The 19,162-nt window shown below is 43.0% G+C and overlaps 1 non-coding gene across 1 annotated transcript; it reads right to left on the reverse strand.

The window, feature by feature from the left end:
* Nucleotides 1-1,547: 1,547 nt before the first annotated feature.
* LOC137768978 (U6 spliceosomal RNA) lies at nt 1,548-1,654 on the reverse strand. The gene has a single exon (XR_011074897.1). It is a non-coding gene; the product is annotated as a U6 spliceosomal RNA (small nuclear RNA).
* Nucleotides 1,655-19,162: the final 17,508 nt, after the last annotated feature.

The raw sequence follows: 19,162 nt of genomic DNA on the forward strand, positions 1-19,162 counted from the left end.
ATGGTCTTCACTTTATTCATTTTTGAGGAAATGCCTGCCAAATACTCAAATGTGAATAACTCTAGTTTGGGCAGGTGTTCTTTGAAGTATAAATGGTATTCCATGAAAAATGCAACTCGTTCAGTTTGCAACTCAAGGGCTTTTCGTGGACAACTTCAGGATACAAAAAAAGTGCTTTATGCCTGTTTATTTCGTACACAAGATATTAAGATGTGTATGCAAGGATCCAGATTTGATAAAATTAATGACTTTTTACTGCTTGATCAAGAACATTCTTAAGTGATACTGGCTTTTTAAAAAAGTACATGGAGATAAAGAGTGTAGTAGCAGCTGGTGGTTTGGTGCCACTCCCTTGACTGGTGTTGAGGCACCAGCAATTTTAAGAGACTAGGAATCTGGAGTCAAGTGTTCTGTTCTGGCCCCTATGCTACCCAGCATAGAGATTTACATGTAGCAGAGGATCAGTAAGTATTTTTTAGGTGATTGATGAACTGTGTGAAATCACTTGGGAAATCACTTAGCTTCCCTGGGGTTCAATTGACTATAAACTGAGGTGAACCTGGTGATCCTTAAGGCTGCAAAACAGTGATGATTCCTCGTTGTTTCACTTAAAATAAAAATTCGCCTATTAGGTCTGCCTGTCACTATCTCATTCCTTTGCTAACTTAAAAAGAGAGCTTTCATTCCCTTCTAGATTCAAGTAAACAGTAGGAGTTTTATTTATTTTTTCCCAACCTTCCTAGAAATAGAAAATCCTTTGTAGGTATACTGTCTCCTACATTTGGAAACATACAAGTGGATACAGGTGGTCCAACCCTAAAGGCTGTTCCCCTATAAATGTGCATTTCTGTAAGGGAGCAGAGCACATTGATAATCTGATGTGTTAGTTCACCTGTGGAGAATAGTATCTTCTCATCTTTTAAATTGGTGCTAGATGATTGGCAACATCCATTAAAATCCTTATAAAAGACCCCCGCTTATTTGGAGGCAGGTGAAGAGAATGAATCCAAATCAAATGAAAAGCCAAGAGGTGAACAATTTTTAAAAAAATTTATTCGGGAGTTCCCTGACGGTCCAGTGGTTAGGGCTTGGCGCTATCACTGCCGTGGCCTGGGTTCAATCCCTGGTCATGGAACTAAGATCCCGCAAGCTGCGTGGCATAGCCCCCCTCACCGCAAATTTCTTTTTTATTGAAGTATAGTTGATTTATAATGTTGTGTTAATTTCTGCTGTACAGCAAAGTGATTCAGTTATATACTTATAAATAAGTATATATATATTCTTTTTCATATTCTTTCCCATTATGGTTTATCACAGGATATTGAATATAGTTCCCTGTGCTATACAGTAGGACCTTGTTGTTTATCCATTCTATATATAATAGTTTGCATCTGCTAATTCCAAACTCCCAATCCTTCCCTCCCCTACACCCCCTCCCCGTTGGCAACCACAAGTCTGTTTTCTATGTCTGTGAGTCTGTTTCTGTTTCGTAGGAAAGTTCATCTGTGTCATATTTTAGATTCCATATATGTGATATATGATATTTGAAAAACATGGAACCCTTCACGAATTTGCATGTCATCCTTGTGCAGGGGCCATGCCAACCTTCTCTGTACCATTCCAATTTTAGTATATGTGCTGCCGAAGCGGGCACAAGGACTGGGTTGAAGTGTGTCCCCCTCCTCCTCCCCTCCAATTCATGTCTATCCGTGACCTATGAATGTGACCTTGTTTGGAAATAGGATCTTTGCAGATGTAATCAAGTTAAGATGAGGACACGTTGGATTGGGATAGGCCATCTTATAACGAGAGGGAGACAGAGACACAGACACAGAGAGAAGAAGGTCATGAGACCGTGAGGGCAGAGACTGGGGTAATGGAACTTCAAGCTGAGGAATCCCAAGGATGGCCAGTAACCCCTGGAAGCTAGAAGAAGCAAGGAGAGATTCTCCCCTACAGGTTTCAGAGGGAGCATGGTCCTGCCAACACCTTGATTTCAGACTTCTGGCCTCCAGAACTGGGTGAGAATAGTTACTCTAAGCTACCTCATTTATGGTGCTTTGTTACAGCAGCACTAGGAAACTAATACAGCATGTTAAAAATCATCCATTTGAGAAAAGTCAATGTCACTAATTCTAATTAGTTCTTAGACATCTCTAGGTCTGAGATTTAGGTGGAAATATTGCCTTATGCCTGTGACCTTTAAAGATATGAGTTGTTTTTTTTTTTTTAGTTTATTTATTTATTTATTTTTGGCTGTGTTGGGTCTTCATTTCTGTGCGAGGGCTTTCTCTAGTTGTGGCAAGCGGGGGCCACTCTTCATTGCGGTGCGCAGGCCTCTCACCATCGCGGCCTCTTTTGTTGTGGAGCACAGGCTCCAGACGCGCAGGCTCAGCAATCGTGGCTCACGGGCCCAGTTGCGCCACGGCATGTGGGATCTTCCCAGACCAGGGCTCGAACCCGTGTGCCCTGCATTGGCAGGCAGATTCTCAACCACTGCGCCACCAGGGAAGCCCAAGATATGAGTTTTTAATAAATTTATTTATTTATATTTATTTTTGGCTGTGTTGGGTCTTCGTTTCGGTGTGAGGGCTTTCTCTAGTTGTGGCAAGCGGGGGCCGCTCTTCATCGCGGTGCGCGGGCCTCTCACCGTCGCGGCCTCTCCCGTTGCGGAGCACAAGCTCCAGACGTGCAGGCTCAGTAGTTGTGGCTCACGGGCTTAGTCGTTCCGCAGCATGTGGGATCTTCCCAGACCAGGGCTCGAACCCGTGTCCCCTGCATTGGCAGGCAGATTCTTAACCACTGCACCACCAGGGAAGCCCAAGATATGAGTTTTTAAAAGATAGCAGTGAAAACTCATTGAGTTGCCATGTCAGGAGACCTTATAGGTATAACCTGGGTTTTTCTGACCCTGGTCACTGGTTCCAGCTCCCTGGAAAGACCCATTTTCCTCCACACATTTTTAGAAGCCCCCAGTGCAGGGCCCTGACTGGGTGATGCAAGGGGTACAGGGCAAGTGCTTCCCTAAATGCTGTGCCCCAGGGTTTGCCCTTACTGTACTTCTAGCCCTGCCCCAGAGTGCTCACAAGTGTGCATGAACAAAAAGACATTGTCGAAGCCATACCAAAGACACCCTGGATGAGACTTCCCCGGTGGGCAGTTAGAATCTGCATTTCATGAAACTTTCCAGGTGACTCTGAGGCTGACCCAGGTTCCCTGGCTCTATTTGTTCCAAGTATTAGGCCTCTTTTTTTTTTTTTGGCCATGTCAAGGGGCTTGCGGGATCTTAGTTCCCTGACCGGGGATTGAACCCAGGGCCTCAGCAGTGAAAGCGCCAAGTCCTAACCACTGGATCGCCAGGGTCACAGTGAGGCCCAGAAATATGATTCAAAATATCTTTTTGCCTTTTACTTGCCATATTCACATGGGTTTAAAGTGCAAATATTCCAAGGAAAGATAACACAGTATCGTGCAGCAGGGGAGCCTGGGGGACCTAGGGAAAAGGAGAGGTTGGAAATGAAGAACAAATGAAAGAAAGACTGTATAGTAAGGAAGGTACAAAGAATTAATGAGATTTCATTTGCACGAAATATCCAGAATAGACAAATCCATAGAGACTAAAAGTAGATTAGTAGCTTCCAGGGGTTGGGGAGGCCAGGGAATGTGGAGTAAGTGTTTAATGCGTACAGAGCTTCCTTTTGGGGAGACGAAATAGTTCCGGAATCTTCAGTAGATGAGTGGATAAGTACAATGCGGTACATCAGACAATGGAATATTATTCAGCACTGAAAGGAAATGAGGTATGAAGCCATGAAAAGAAATGGAGGAAACTTAAGTGCATATTACTAAGTGAAATAAACCAATCTGAAAAGGCTACATACTATATGATTCCAACTATAAGACATTCTGGACAAGGCAAAACCGTGGAGACAATAAAAAGATCAATGGTTGTTAGTGAGAAGGGAGAGATTGACTACGTGGTGCACAGAGGGTTTTTAGGGCAGTGAAAATACTCTGTATGATACTATAATGATGGATGCATGTCATTACACATTTGTCCAAACCCATAGAATGTACGACACCAAGGGTGGACCCTAATGTGTATATGGACTAAGGTGGCTCAAATGCCTTGGTAGCCTATCTAAGTAAACCAAAACCTAGCCCAGAGTTACTGCACTCAAATCCCAGAAAATAAAATTTAAGAACAAACAGTCGGGACTTCCCTGGCGATCCAGTGGTTGAGACTCCACGCTTCCAGTGCAGGGGGTGGGGGTTTGATCCCTGGTCGGGGAACTAAGATCCCACATGCCACGTGCCAAAAAGCAAAAAAACACAAAAACACAAAAACAAACAGTCAGCTAGGTTTCCCCCCAAAAAGCAACTGCTCAAGCTATAGCCAATCAAATAATTTCTTTGCTTTGTTTCTGAGTCTCCTCCTATAAAAGCCTTTCTACTAGCTCCTGTAGTAGAAAGGAGTGCTCCTAACAACTTTTGGTTCTACTTTTGGTTTTCTACTTTTGGTTTGGTTCTACTTTTGGTTTTCTACTTTTGTAGTAGAAAGGAGTGCTCCTAACAACTTTTGGTTTGGTTCTACTTTTGGTTTTCTACTTTTGTAGTAGAAAGGAGTGCTCCTAACAACTTTTGGTTTGGTACTGCCCGATTTAAACTGATGTTTGCTCAAATAAACTCTTCAAAGGTGTAACGTGCCTTAGTTTAACAGTTTATCTTTTAACAAGCACTATGTGCTGGGTGTGCACACAGTTGGGAAGAACAGCTCTAGGACACCCTCCAGCTCCAGGATGCTGTGATGAAAGTGACCAGACAATCAACAGAAGACTCAGAGGAAGTCTCAGGTTGTTAATTAGATTTTCTGAATCCACGAACACTTCCTCTGCCAGCCTACCGAAATGTGGCTTTTTTTTTTTTTTTGCACCTTGGTTTTTTTCACTCTACAATTTATTTCAGAGGTATTTTCATATCAGCACATTCTTAATGATGCATTACAGTCAGATTTGCTATAAAAGAGCACGAATTTGTGCCAGTACAATTGATACATTAGGGAACTATCTGAGGATAATGGGAATTTTACATTTGCTTATGCATGATTTCTTCTGCAAGAAACGCTAACTGAACACAGAAAACCACATACTGCTGAAATGAAGCCACGGAAGAAAACTGCACACAGGTACACACCTCCAACATCCTCCATGGACCAAGTTTCTGCTGTGTTATGAGCTACACCCTGGCAAGTTTACTGCTGTGTTATGAGCTACACCCTGGCAGATGTGGCCCTTTTTTTTTTTTTTTTTTTTTTTAGATGTGGCCCTTTTAAAGAAAAGACTCCACCTACGGAAGGTGGAGTCCACCCCCCCCCACCCCCACCCCCCACCATCCCCAATCTGATTTCACTTCTGCAAACTAAATGCCTGAACCTCTTTTTTCTGGAGAGCTCATTCCAGAACACTGGAACAGTAAAATCACAAGTAGTTGAGACATTTGAAGAGGCATTCAAACTTCTTAAATGCAAGAGAATCATATTTCCTTCTGACATTAAAAGGATTCTGAACTCATACGTGGGAGGATCAGATTAGCACCATCGGAGGAAAAGTGACAAAACTATGTGGCCAGGAGGGGGCGCCTGGCGTGCGTGCAGCTGGGAGCCTGGCAACCGAGAAGCAGCTTTCTGGAAAAGTGAATCTGGTGAGCCATGACCTTCCAGAGAAGTGAGGTTCCTCCAGCATTGCTGGCAGCAAGGAGACTGAGGGAGTTGCGGGGTTTGGGGTGGGAGGGATCTTACTGGCCCAACAGCAAACCAGAAAAATGAAGAATGACTTTTTTTTTTTTTTCATCTCCCACTCACTCCTCAAATAAGTTGGTGGTTCTTAAACTCCTTGGGGTGTCCAAGAATCACCCAAGACGTTTTGAAAATGTAAATGTAATGGTGGGCCCCAACCCAAGATTCAGATCTATGAAGTTCACATTAAAAGAAGCATCCCAGGGGATCCTGATGTAGGTGTGGTCCTTAGGTCACAGCCATAATTATTTTAGGAGAAACAAGCACATTTCACAACTTCAGGTTTGTGATACGCATAGAATAGGATAGTTATACAGGTAGTTGTAGAAATCCCAGTAGGGGACTATAGATAGAGAGGGAAACCTAGGAAACTTTGGGAGACCACTGTAAGTTAATGATCGCTCAAGAAAGCTATTGGAACAAAGCAGGCTTGCTTAACTATAAAGCCACAAATAAAAGCACGAGATATGCCCCAGGCCATTAGGTGGAAGAAAAATGTCACCACCCTTCTACTGATTTGAATAAGCCCTATGATAATCCTAGTTTGACTTCATAGGGTCAGACACTCTCCTGCCTGATATGAAGCAGGAACTAGTGATGTAAGCCTCATGTCTACTGGAAGAAGGCCGTCTTTTCCCCTCCCCCTTTCCTTTGACCATAAAATTGTAGCCCACTTAATCCTCAAGGCAGAGCTCCCTTGCCTGCCCGCTTGCATCTCGTACAAGCGTCCTAAGTTAAGAAATCTACTTCTTTCCTATCACTTTGCCTCTCGCTGGATTCCTTCTGCGCAGAGTCACAAAGAACCTGAGCCTCAGTCAGTCCAGACGTCAGGTGAGTGATTCTAATTAAAAGACCGTAGATTAGAGTCGCAAGCGGGGTTTTGGTCGGGTTCAAATCCCGGCCACGTAGGTTGAAGTCCCAATCTGGGTTTTGGCCAGGTTCGAGCCCCGGCTGCGTGGGTTCGAGTCCCAATCTGAGTTTTACACGGTTTCAGCTTGGGCATGATAACTGACATTGAATTTCACCTCTCAGTTTACAAAGGGCTTTCATATCACAGGTCTTGTTTGGGACTCAAAATGACCCTTTTCTTTTTTTTTCAGTCATGCTGCACAGCTTGTGGGATTTTATTAGTTCCCCAAGCCCTCGGCAGTGAGAGCACAGAGTCCTAACCACTGGACCGCCAGGATATTCCCCAGAATGACCATTTTATTGAGGTAGAAACTGAGGAGTCTTACAAGCCAACCCACAAGCCCAGTTCCCGCTTCCGAATCCCATGTCCTCAGCCCCAGGCAGCCTCACTGGGGGCCCCATCAAAGAGAGACCACGCCTGGGTTACCTCAGTGCTTCTCAAAACATGAGAATATAATCAATAAGCTCCAAGGATATACTATACACTGGGAATATAGCCAATATTTTCTAATAACTATAAATGGAATATAACCTTTAAAAATTGTGAATCACTATGTTGTACACCTGAAATTTGTATACTATTGTACAATTATACCTCAATGAAAAGCAAATAAACCAAAAAACACCATGAGAACCAGAGCACCTGGGAACTCGTATACAGTACAGTTTTGGGGGCTCTACCCCAGACCTATGGACTCTGGAGTGGGACCCAGGCATCTGTGTTTTAACAGGCCTCCCCAGGTGATGCTAAAACTTGAGAACCACTGGGTTACCTCAACCAGACCCTAAAACCTAATGGCATCCTCAGTGGCAGAAATTGCAGAGGGTGGAGGGGTGGGAAGGGTGAGCTGGGGCCAGCCTGTTTCTCAACCTTGCCCTCTAGTCAAGGGGAAGCCAGTGCCCTGGGGCCTGCCTATTCCTTCTGCTTCTCAGAATGGCGACATGGCGACACTAGACACTCGAGATTTCCAGCCCTCTTCCCAGGAAGTTTATCTGATAGCGGATCAGCTTTTTCAGAGCCTGCCTGATTCTAGGCCCACTCTCACCTCCTGCAGGCCATCTGGATGCTCTGAACTTCAGCCCCAGACCGGGCTTGGGGCCTGGCACAAACTGCCCCTAAGGGGAAGGTCTGAAAGGAACACCAGCCCCACCCTCCCGGGACTCCATCATCCATGGCTTCATCTGCCTGCCTGGGTCCTCCTGCTGGCTCACACATACTTGTAATTCTGGTTGTTTGGCTCTTTTTTTTTTTTTTGAATTTTATTTTATGTATTTTTTTATACAACAGGTTCTTATTAGTTATCCTTTTATATATATTCGTGTATATATGTCAATCCCCATCTCCCAATTCATCACACTGGTTGTTTGGCTCTTGAAAGCTGAGAACTCCCTGCCCCTGCAGGGAGCTATCTGGTACCTTGTCTTGTCTGCAGAGCCTGGCTCCAAGAGCTCCTTTGTGACAGCTTTCCTGGTAACCACCCCTCCTCCCGCCCCCCCTCCCCACCACGGCTTTCCAGGAAAAGTGAGCCAGCTCTTCCTCTGGGCTCCCATGACCCCTTGGGCTTACCTCATAGCGTTTACCTCACTGCACTATAAGTCTAGTGACTCGCCTGAAATCCTTTTTGGATTCCCAGTATCTATGTCTGTTCCTGGACCAAAGTAGCATGTCAGTAAATGTGTAACAGGGAAGAACAAAATCTGACTCCATGTTGGATCTGTTTCTTTGACTTTAACCTTTGCTTTTCGTTTCTTTTGTTATTATAATCATCCATAATGGCCTGCCTCAGGGAACCCTGCCCCTCTGCCTGAATGTTACACTGAAGTGCCTTTGTTCAGCTCACAGGGAGACAATCTGACCCTGCCCACCCGTGGATGGCTGCAGAAAAGAAGGAATTAATACATCCCCTCCCTGATGCTGGCCAAGCCAGGCAAAACTAATGGCCCTTTTTACTTTACTTCCTCACTGCCTCCCCCTCTCTGTTCTATAAAAGAAACTGGCATCCAGACCTGATAAGATGGTTTTTTGGGGACACTAGTCCACCATCTTCTTGGTCTGCCATCTTTCTGAATAAAGTCGCTATTCCTTGCCTCAACACCTCGTCTCCAGATTCATTGGCCTGTTGTGTGGTACGCAAAGTGAGCTTGGACTCAGTTTTGTTAGATGGAATGAATGTCTGATTGCCTTTGATCAGTGTACCGTGCTTTATGCATCTAGATTCCTAGTACGCAGGGCAGCCGTGCTGGTGCTCAAACAAGTGAGGATGCCTGGGATGGGGAGGTGAACCAGAGCATTATCACTGCCTTCTGGGTCTTTCTTATGTTAGGCTGAACAATTTAGACCGTCCCCTGCTGTCCATTCCTTTTACCTTTTGGGAACAAATGCAGTATCCCTGGACCCTTGCTCTCCAAACCTAGGCTTCCAAGTCTTGCTGACTGTTGAGGTAACAGACCGTAGTTGGGTTCTCGATAAGGAGAACATATAACTTATCACCTATATTGGAGGACTGTGGAGGATGAAAGGGGGAGTATTAGTGATGGCACCAGGACGACAGGCACAAATGAGGAGGGTCACAGGAAAACCAGATGTGTTCACCCCATCTCTGAGCCGCATGGGTGCTTGTGAGACAGGAAGGGGGCAGGACACAACCTTTAAAAGAATGACAGCCATTGAGGACACAACATAAATTGGTTAGAACCAACTAGGTCCAAGATGGCTGATGAGTTGACTTCCACTAGACCTTGAGCCTCAATATACGCTCATTGTAACACATCAGCATGCTAAATGACACACTCACAGGTGCCATGACAGTTCCAAGGCCGACCATACAAAGTCAAAAAGTGGGCGGTGGTCCAATTCCTGGAAATCCCCACCACTTCCCCAAAATAGCTGGAATATTCCTCCCACTCATTAGCCTATGAAATTACCCACTATAAAAACCCACCCTTATAAAAATTGGCAACCCTATACCTTGGGGCCACTCTCACCTTCTGAGATGGCCCACACTCCATCTATGGAATATGTATCTCCCTGAATAAACCTTCTTTCACTTTACTGTGGCTCGCTCTTTAATTCTTTCCTGTGCGAAGCTAAGAACCCACACTTGGCGGCCGTCCCAGGGACTCCCCTGAGACGTGGGACGTGACCATCCTCTCTGGCCCCACGCGTTTTCCTGCAACACTTGGGCCCACATGCATTCAGGAGCTGGGTTTGGCTGGGCTGAGCCCAGGTCGAAGCTGGACAGGGTGAGGGTGAGGGGCAGTGAAAGGTCTCATGGTTGAGGCAATCAGCATTTTTCCATGGGAACTAGTGTCAAATTTTGAACTGTGGGCAGGCCAGCTTAGAAAAAAAATTAAAATTTAAAGGTCTTATTTGACCTCCAGCTGCCTCAGTTATCTCAGTTTTGGCATTTCCTCTACTTTCTCAGTGGGTTACCTGTCAGGGCCCCTATCACCCGTTTCCCCAGATGCTCAGGGACCCCAGGAAGTCACCCAACCTAATTATGACCCCCAACCTGTCTAGCTCTTCTGTTAAAAAGCATTTTCACGCGCTTTATCTCTTTGGTGCCGCACAATGGCTTTCTGGGAGGGGAATGACCGGATGTCTGTCATAGAAACACAGGACACAGCAGAGTGTGAATCAAAGGAATCCTGTGTGTATAAACATACCCTCTCCCTCACTAGGCTGTCTTCTGCATGATCAAACCATTTACTCTCTTACTGCATCCAATTAGAGGGTGATGTTATTCCCATGAGAAAATGCTTGCCCATATTTCAAAAGGGCCCCTTGAAGAAGCAGCTTCTCATGTGTACACTTACAGATGGTTACATGCTTAACAGAGGGAGGAACCAAAAGCTTAACGGCTCCAACTTGCTGCTTATTAAATGTAGTTTTAAAATAAGATAAAGTTAATCTGCAAGGATGATGCTAAAAAATATATTTTTATTTCTTTTTAGGTCACGCCACAGGATGTGGGATCTTAGTTCCCTGACCAGGGATTGAACCTGTGCCACCTGCAGTGGAAGTGTGGAGTCCTAACCAATGGACCGCCAGGGAAATCCCAAAAGTATTTTTATATGTTGATCTTTAAGTGTTAATTTCATTAGTAATTCTTTTTAATTGAAGTATAGTTGATTTACAGTGTTGTGTTAATTTCCGCTCTACAGCAAAGTGACTCAGTTATACATATATGTACATTCTTTTTTATATTCTTTTCCATTATGGCTTATCCTAGGACATTGAATATAGTTCCCTGTGCTATACAGTAGGCCCTTGTTGTCCATCCATTCTCTATGTAATGTAGCTACAATTAAGCTACAATGCCAGATGTCCAGTTCAGTATGGGGCCCAGGGAGAGTTAGGCCACTGGCCCTCATTCCCACAGCTAGAAGGAGGCAACCCTGGGGCTGGGACTCAGTCTCCCTGGGCCCACACCACCTTGCAGCCAGGGCCACCTGACTGCCAGCCCCCAGCCCATCGCATTTGCTTGGGTCCCCATCAGCCAGAGTGGGAAGAGTATCATCTCAGCAGATAATCCTGCCTGCACTTCCCCACTCATGACTCATCTCAGGACACACCCCTCACTCAGCACATCCGGGCCCTGCATTCTTTTCCCTTCTCTGAATGTGCTAAATCCCTCCCACCTCAGGGCCTTTCCCCATGCGGGTCTCCTGCTGGAAAGTTCTTCAGCCTTACAGGCTGAATCTCTCTCCATAGAAAACTGAAATCTCTATACATGTTTTTGAGGATCATCTGTCTGTTTTCTCCACACTTAGTAGTAACTGGTACAGAATAAGTACCTAGAAATGGCCCAGGCTTTAGGTGTTCTTTCCCGTCAGCCTGAGTAGAAACTTGTGCAGGGACTCGTGAGCTGGGAAAGCTTCCAACACCGCCATGCAATTTTAGATTTCTCCAGAATTCCATGTTATCTTTGTACCACCACAGAATGAAAAGCCAAGGGGACACGTTACTAAGCAACTATGAAAGTTCTAAATAGTTGTTTACAAATAAAAGAGACAAGTAGAATTTCTGTAACATACTGAATTTCTAAACAGCACTCATTTATTTCTTTCATACAGTGTCATCGAAAGACCTCCCTGGAAGAAGATCCTATTCACAAAAGCAACCAAAGGTATAAACTACCGAGGAATAAACTTAAAAATAAATGCTTAAAAATGATATGAAGAAAACTGTAAAACTTTGTCAAGAGACATAGGATTTTAATAAACACGGAATGAGAATCCTCAAAATTAAGATATTAAATTAACCTGTGTGTTTTGCACTATTCAAATCAAAATGCTAACATTAACTTTTCTACGATTTTTACCAAGTGATACTAAAGTACATCTCTATGAAGAATAATACGCAAAGATAGCCCAAAAATTCTGAAAAAGAAAAATAATGAAAAGGGGGACATGCCCCCCTCCAAACATTAAAGACATGCACAAGAATGTTCGTAGTAGCATTATTGATAATAGCCAAAAATCATATAAAATCCAAATGCCTATCAACAGTAGAATGGATAAATTACTGCATGTTCATAAACTGATCTACTATTACAATAAAGGATGAACTCCTGCTACACCCAAAAATGTGGGTGAATCCAATAGGTAAAAATATGAGTGAAAATCCAGTCATCAAAGAGTACTTACTGTATGATCTACTTATATATAAGATTTAAAGAAAGGTAAAACAAATCGAGTGTGATAGAAATCGGAAAAGAGGTCACCTTTTAGGAAAGCAATGACTGGTAGAAGGCACAAGAGATGCTTCTGGTATGATGTTGCCCGTGAGTATTCACTTTCTAAAAATTCAATATTAGAATTAAAAAAAATACGTCAATGAAAATGAGCTCCCACTATACTCATCAACATAAGTTCACGAAGATAACATTGAGTGAGAGAAATCAGACACAAATGAGTACACACTGGATGATAATGTTTATATAATGTTAAGAGATAGTCAGAATCAATCTGTGATGTTAAACCTCAGAAGAGTGGTTATGTCTGGAAAGGTGAGAGCAGGAAAGGTTGCGGGGGGAGGCCTGAGAGGGGTTGAGGGGGATCATAGTTTTCTATTTCTTGATCTGGGTGGTATTTACACAGGTGTGCTCCCTTTGTGACACTTGATCAAACTGTCCACTTATAACTTACGCACTTTCTGTATACATGACATACTTGAATCTGAAAGTTTGTTTTTGGAGCTCTTTCCTTTTGCCTCCTTGCATTCGAGAAAGCAAGATGGGTTGCCAGCAGCTCTTCTGGAGCCATTCGAGAAAATTCAGCCAGGGTTCTTGCTCTTGCTACCTCTGCTCAAACCAGCACAGTATGATCCGTCAGTACACAAAGGATATTGGCTTCATTAAGCTGGACCAAGTAAACTTCCTTGAATGGGTCATCCAGGACATCCTTACAGCAGAAACAATGCTAGCTGTTTGTACATAAAATTAAAAAAAAAAATTTCAGGGACTTCCCTGGTGGCACAGTGGTTAAGACTCCACACTGCCAATGCAGGGGGCCCAGGTTTGATCCCTGGTCAGGGAACTAGATCCCACATGCATGCTGCAACTAAGGAGACAGTGAGCTGCAACTAAGGAGCCCGTGAGCCACAACTAAGGAGCCTGCCTGCTGCAACTAAGACCCGGCACAACAAGATAAACAAACAAATAAATAAATATTTTTTTAAAAGCCTTTCAAAAAAAAATAAAACAAAAGTTTGTTTTTTAAGAAAGTTATGTGCATTCCCTTTGACTTGGCAATTTCACATTTAGGATTTTTTCCCCTAAAGAAACAAAAGCACCCAAAGATGTACAAAGATATGTATTGAACACTGTTTATAATAAATAAAAATTAGAAACAACCTAGATGTCTAACGATAGAGGAACCAGGTGAATAATTTAGGACATGTGTACACTGAGATACTACCCAGTCAACTGTAGATGATATAGATCTACATTTATTTTTATTTATTTATTTATTACATTTATTTATTTAATTTATTTATTTTTGGCTGCGTTGGGTCTTCGTTGCTGTGTGTGGGCTTTTCTCTAGTTGCAGCGAGCGGGGGCTACTCTTCGTTGAGGTGCGCGGGCTTCTCATTGCGGTGGCTTCTCTTGTTGCGGAGCACGGGCTCTAGGCACGCAGGCTTCAGTAGTTGTGGCATGCAGGTTCAGTAGTTGTGGCTCGCGGGCTCTAGAGCGCAGGCTCAGTAGTTGTGGCGCACGGGCATAGTTGCTCTGCGGCATGTAGGATCTTCCCGGACCAGGGCTCAAACCTGTATCCCTTGCACTGGCAGGCAGATTCTTAACCACTGTGCCACCAGGGAAGCCCCTAGATCTACATTTATTGACCTAGAAATAAAACCTCACTATAAAGGCTCAGATGACAAAAGCAGGTAAGCATATTAACGTTTTCAAATATAACCCCAAACTGTTTTCTGCAGTAACTTGGATGGGAGATGATGAATGATTATTTTTCCATTTGCTTCTGTATATTTTCTGACTTTTCCATAAAACCCATATCTTTGAAAAGACATTTCGTCGTTTTATTCATGTTAAGACAGCCCCACTGTCTTAGGTAAACAGATGAATATCCTCCCCGAGAAGCCAGAGTCTATGGACAGATCTGGAATGGTGTTCTGGCCCCAACCCCGTATTAGCTGTGCTGCTTTGGAGGTGTTACCTCAATTTAAGAGCTTTCTTTTCCAGACCAATAAAAATGAAGATAATTATGTTAAGAGGATTTTAAATGATTCAACATATGTAAAGTATTTATCCTTGACTGAGACACAAAAGACACCAATGAATGTCACTGCCCTGCTTTTGGTAGGTACCAGGAACTGAATTTCAGAATTTGGATTTCAGATACAACAAATCCTTTCAAAAGATGCATACTTTTCCAGGGGATTAGAAAATAGTCTACAGTCTCTCTTGTTCTGATAAAGTATTTTTTTCCCTTGTGTCGATGGCTTCTGATCAAAATTGTTGACAGTTCTTGGGCCTTTTTCCTTCAGCAGGGCAAGAGAAATGGGATTGCCCTGTGAGGGCAGAATATTCTAGTTTAATCCTGTCAGCAGGTGGAGTTGCTGTGCCTGTGCTCCATGTTTGATACCTGAAGAGTCAACACCTCAAGGGGAATAGGAGGAACTCTGGTGGTAACACAGACCTGACCAGCATAGGTCAGCATCCCTGGAGAATAGCAGGTGGGTGCCTTCATCATTATATCTCTCTACTCAGGATAGATAACCTAGTGACTTTGCACAGACAGGGCCTGCCACTCCCAACTGTCCTGGCCCCAAAGTTTCAGCCTCTTAAGTGTCTTTTCTCCAATAAGCTAAACCATGAGTTCAGGCCACAGATATAAGCACAGCATTTGGTTGGTAGAGAAACCTGGGGTCCCTTCCAAACCCACTCCACGGCCCCAGCGGGTAAGAGCTGCCTTCTCCAACACAGCAAGTCCTAGTATAAACCCCAGTGTCTTGCTGATGCTCCAAAGGAGGAAATCGCAATGATCACAAGCTTGCCAGAACATGAAGCCTGTTAGTATCAATACATGAAAACGACATGACTTATGAAGCCAAAGTTCATTTACACTAAGACAGTATGAACATTACAATTTTTTTCATTATGATAGGAACTAAAAACACTGTAAACTGTGAACAGCTTCATATGAGGAGACCATACTGGTCAGGGAGGAGATGTATGTAAAAAATCTTATTTTATCCACTGAAACACTGCCCAATTTCCTCACCTCTCCAAACCACAATAGCAGCTAAGACTTACATACCACTTAGTAACACTTCATATATGTTAACTTGTTTATTCCCTATAACTACTTATGAGGCAGGTAGTATTTTTTTTCTTTTCCATTATGGTTTATTACAGGATATTAAGTATAGTTCCCTGTGCTATACAGCAGGACCTGTTATTTATCCATTCTATATATAATAGTTTGTATCTGCTAATCCCAAGCTCCCAATCCATCCCTCCCCCCAACCCCTTGGCAATCACAAGTCTGTTCTCTGTGTCTGTGAGTCTGCTTCTGTTTTGTAGATAAGTTCATTTGTGTCATATCTTAGATTCCACATATCAGTGATACCATATGGTATTTGTCTTTCTCTTTCTAACTTACTTTGCCTAGTATGATAATCTCTAGGTCCATCCATGTTGCTGCAAATGGCATTATTTCATTCTTTTTTTATAGCTGAGTAGTATTCCATTGTATGTGTGTACCACATCTTCTTTATCCATTCATCTGTCAATGGACATTTCAGTTGCTTCCATGACTGGGCTATTGTAAATAGTGCTGCTATGAACATTGGGGTGCATGTATCTTTTTGAATTACAGTTTTTTCTGGATATATGCCCAGGAGTGGGATTGCTGGATCATATGGCAACCCAATTTTTAGTTTTTTGAGGAACCTCCATACTGGAGGTTTTCCATAGTGCCTGTGCCAATTTACATTCCACCAACAGTGTAGGAGGGTTCCCTTTTCTCCACACCCTCTCCAGGGTTTATTATTTGTAGACTTTTTAGTGATTGCCATTCTGGCCAGTGTGAGGTGGTACCTCATTGTAGTTTTGATTTGCATTTCTCTAATAATTAGCAATGTTGAACATCTTTTCATGTGCCTATTGGCCATCTGTATGTCTTCTTTGGAGAAATGTCTATTTAGGTCTTCTGCCCATTTTTGGATTGGGTTGTTTGTTTTTCTGTTATTGAGTTATGTAAGCTGTTTGCAACCCTTGTTGGTCACATCATTGGCAAATACTTTCTCCCTGTCCGTAGGTTGTCTTTTCATTTTGTTTATGGTTTCCTTTGCTGTGCAAAAGCTTATAAGTTTGATTAGGTCCCATTTGTTTGTTTTTGCTTTTATTTCTATTGCCTTGGGAGACTGACCTAATTAAACATTGGTAATATTTATGTCAGAGAATGTTTTGCCTATGTTCTCTTCTAGGAGTTTTATGGTGTTATGTCTTACATTTAAGTCTTTAAGTCATTTTGAGTTTATTTTTGTATATGGTGTGAGGGTGTGTTCTAAATTCATTGATTTGCTTGCAGCTGTCCAACTTTCCCAACACCACTTGCTGAAGAGACTCTCTTTTCTCCATTGTATATTCTTGCCTCCTTTGTCAAAGATTAATTGACCGTAGGTGTGTGGGTTTATTTCTGGGCTCTCTATTCTGTTCCACTGATCCATATGTCTGTTTTTGTTCCAATACCATGCTGTTTTGATTACTATAGTTTTGTAGTATTGTCTGAAGTCTGAGAGGGTTATGAGGCAGGTAGAATTCTTATCACCATTTTACAGATGAGGAAACTGAGATTGACAACTGCACAGACCTGGGTAGCAGAAGCCTCCCTACTCCACTTGGTCCTCATCCAGGTCCTTCAGCTGCTTTTGTTGTCTGGCTGAAGATCAGTCTCCCTGTCTGGGCCTCTTGGTGATGAGATCAGAGCTGGCTTCCTGCCACCAGTCGAGATTGGTGATGCTGGGTTATCTGTAGTTGTCTAGAGCTGTCTTCACTGAGATTGCTGGCATCACTGCCAGTCAGATTGCCAGTCCCAGTGATGTGCCATCCAAGTGTGCCATCCATTGTCCCACCAAGGATGCTCCCACCAGTCTGCCAGGAGGGAACACTGATGATGCTCTGCTTCGATCTAACAGTGATTCTCAATTTTGGCTGCACATTGGAATCACTTGAGGAACTTTCAAGAATCTGTTGCCCAGGCCACGCACTGGATCAACTGCATCTGAATTTCTGGGGCTGGGGCCCAGGCATCAGTATTTTTTAAGACTCCCAGGTGAGCTAAGATTGAGAACCACTGTTAGCTGTCTGTCACTGGAAAAGGGGAGGCCAGATCTCTATGGAAACAGTCTTCAAACTGACCCAACACAAGGCTGTGATCTGGCTGCCCTTCTTTTCAATTTGTTTATTAAAAGTATAAAATTTCTAAATGGGCTGGGTTCCATTTTCTTGTTACAGAGAACAGAAAGATAAGCATTCTGCAATAAACATTTGGTATGCATTATTCCTTCAAACTAGGAGGGCCAGAATAAAATATTACGCTGTCTGGTAGATAGTCATTACCAGAAAGAACAGTCACAGATTGACCATTTTTAAATCAATGTAATTAATTAATTAATTTTATTTATTTTTGGCCACGCTGCATGGCTTTTGGGATCTTAGTTCCCCAAACCAAGGATCGAATCTGGGCCCACAGCAGTGAAAGTGCTGAGTCCTTCACTGGACATCGAAGGAATTCCCCATTTTTATCATGCTGGATACTGGGGAAGACAGACAAGCAGTTACAGTTCAGCATGACATCTATGATGGAGAAGAATTCTATGGAAACCACAGAAGGGACTCCTGTCAAAGACAATGTGGACAAATAAGGAGATTGATTTTATTCAGTCCATTTCCTCAGGGGGAGCCCCACAGATACAAAGATCAGAGTGTCTAGGCAGGGTGGTTTTGATTCAGACTGTTATAGGGAGGAATAGATAGGTTACAGGTGTGAGGAATTTACAGTTGGGATTGTTTTGAATCAGGGGAAGTCTCAGTCAGCTAAACAGAAAATGTTTGTCTCTGTGTCTAGCTAGGGGACACAGGGGATGAGAGTTCTCATCTTAGTTAATCACTCATGAGACAAAGAACAGGACATTGGCCAGAGACACAAAAGTCGAAGGGTCTGTGTCTGGCCTTGTCACTTCTAACCGAGATTTTGTGTATGTGTATATGTGCTTTTCCTCTTTTTTATTTTTTTTTAAGAAAGTTTTTATTTTATTTTATTTATTTATTTTTTTGGCTGTGCTGCACGGCATGTGAGATCTTAGTTCCCAGACCAGGGATCGAACCCATGCCCCCTGCAGTGGAAGTGTGGAGTCTCAACCACTGGACCACCAAGGAAGTCCCTCCTCTTTTTTTTTTTAACTGGTAAAATTTCAAATATATGCAAAGGTAGAGAGAATAGTATAATGAATCCTCATATAACAGTTCTCCAACTTCAATAAGTATAAAAATTTGGCCACCCTTGATAACCAACCTTCCTTCCTTTCTCTTTCTTTCTTTTCTTTCTTTCTTTCTTTCTTTCTTTCTTTCTTTCTTTCTTTCTTTCTTTCTTTCTTTCTTTCTTTCTTTCTTTCTTTCTTTCTTTCTTTCTTTCTTTCTCTTTCTCTCTTCCCTCCTTCCTCCCCTCCTTCCTTTCTTCCCTTCTTTCTTTCTTCTTTCCTTCCTTTCCTCCTTCCCTCCTTCCTTCCTTCCTTCCTCTCTTTCTTTCTTGTATTTTAAACAAATCCTACACATTGTGTCACTGCATTCCTATATCCTTTGATATGCACCTGTGAATAATATTCAACCAATTTTTGAGGTTCAGGAAGCCTTCCTAGAGGAAGTGACTTCTAAACTGAGGTCAGAAAGATGGGTAGCAGCAAATAGCCTGGTGAAAATGCAGATGGCAGGG

Source organism: Eschrichtius robustus, chromosome 8 (genome assembly GCF_028021215.1).
Source record: "Eschrichtius robustus isolate mEscRob2 chromosome 8, mEscRob2.pri, whole genome shotgun sequence".
NCBI lineage: Eukaryota > Metazoa > Chordata > Mammalia > Artiodactyla > Eschrichtiidae > Eschrichtius > Eschrichtius robustus.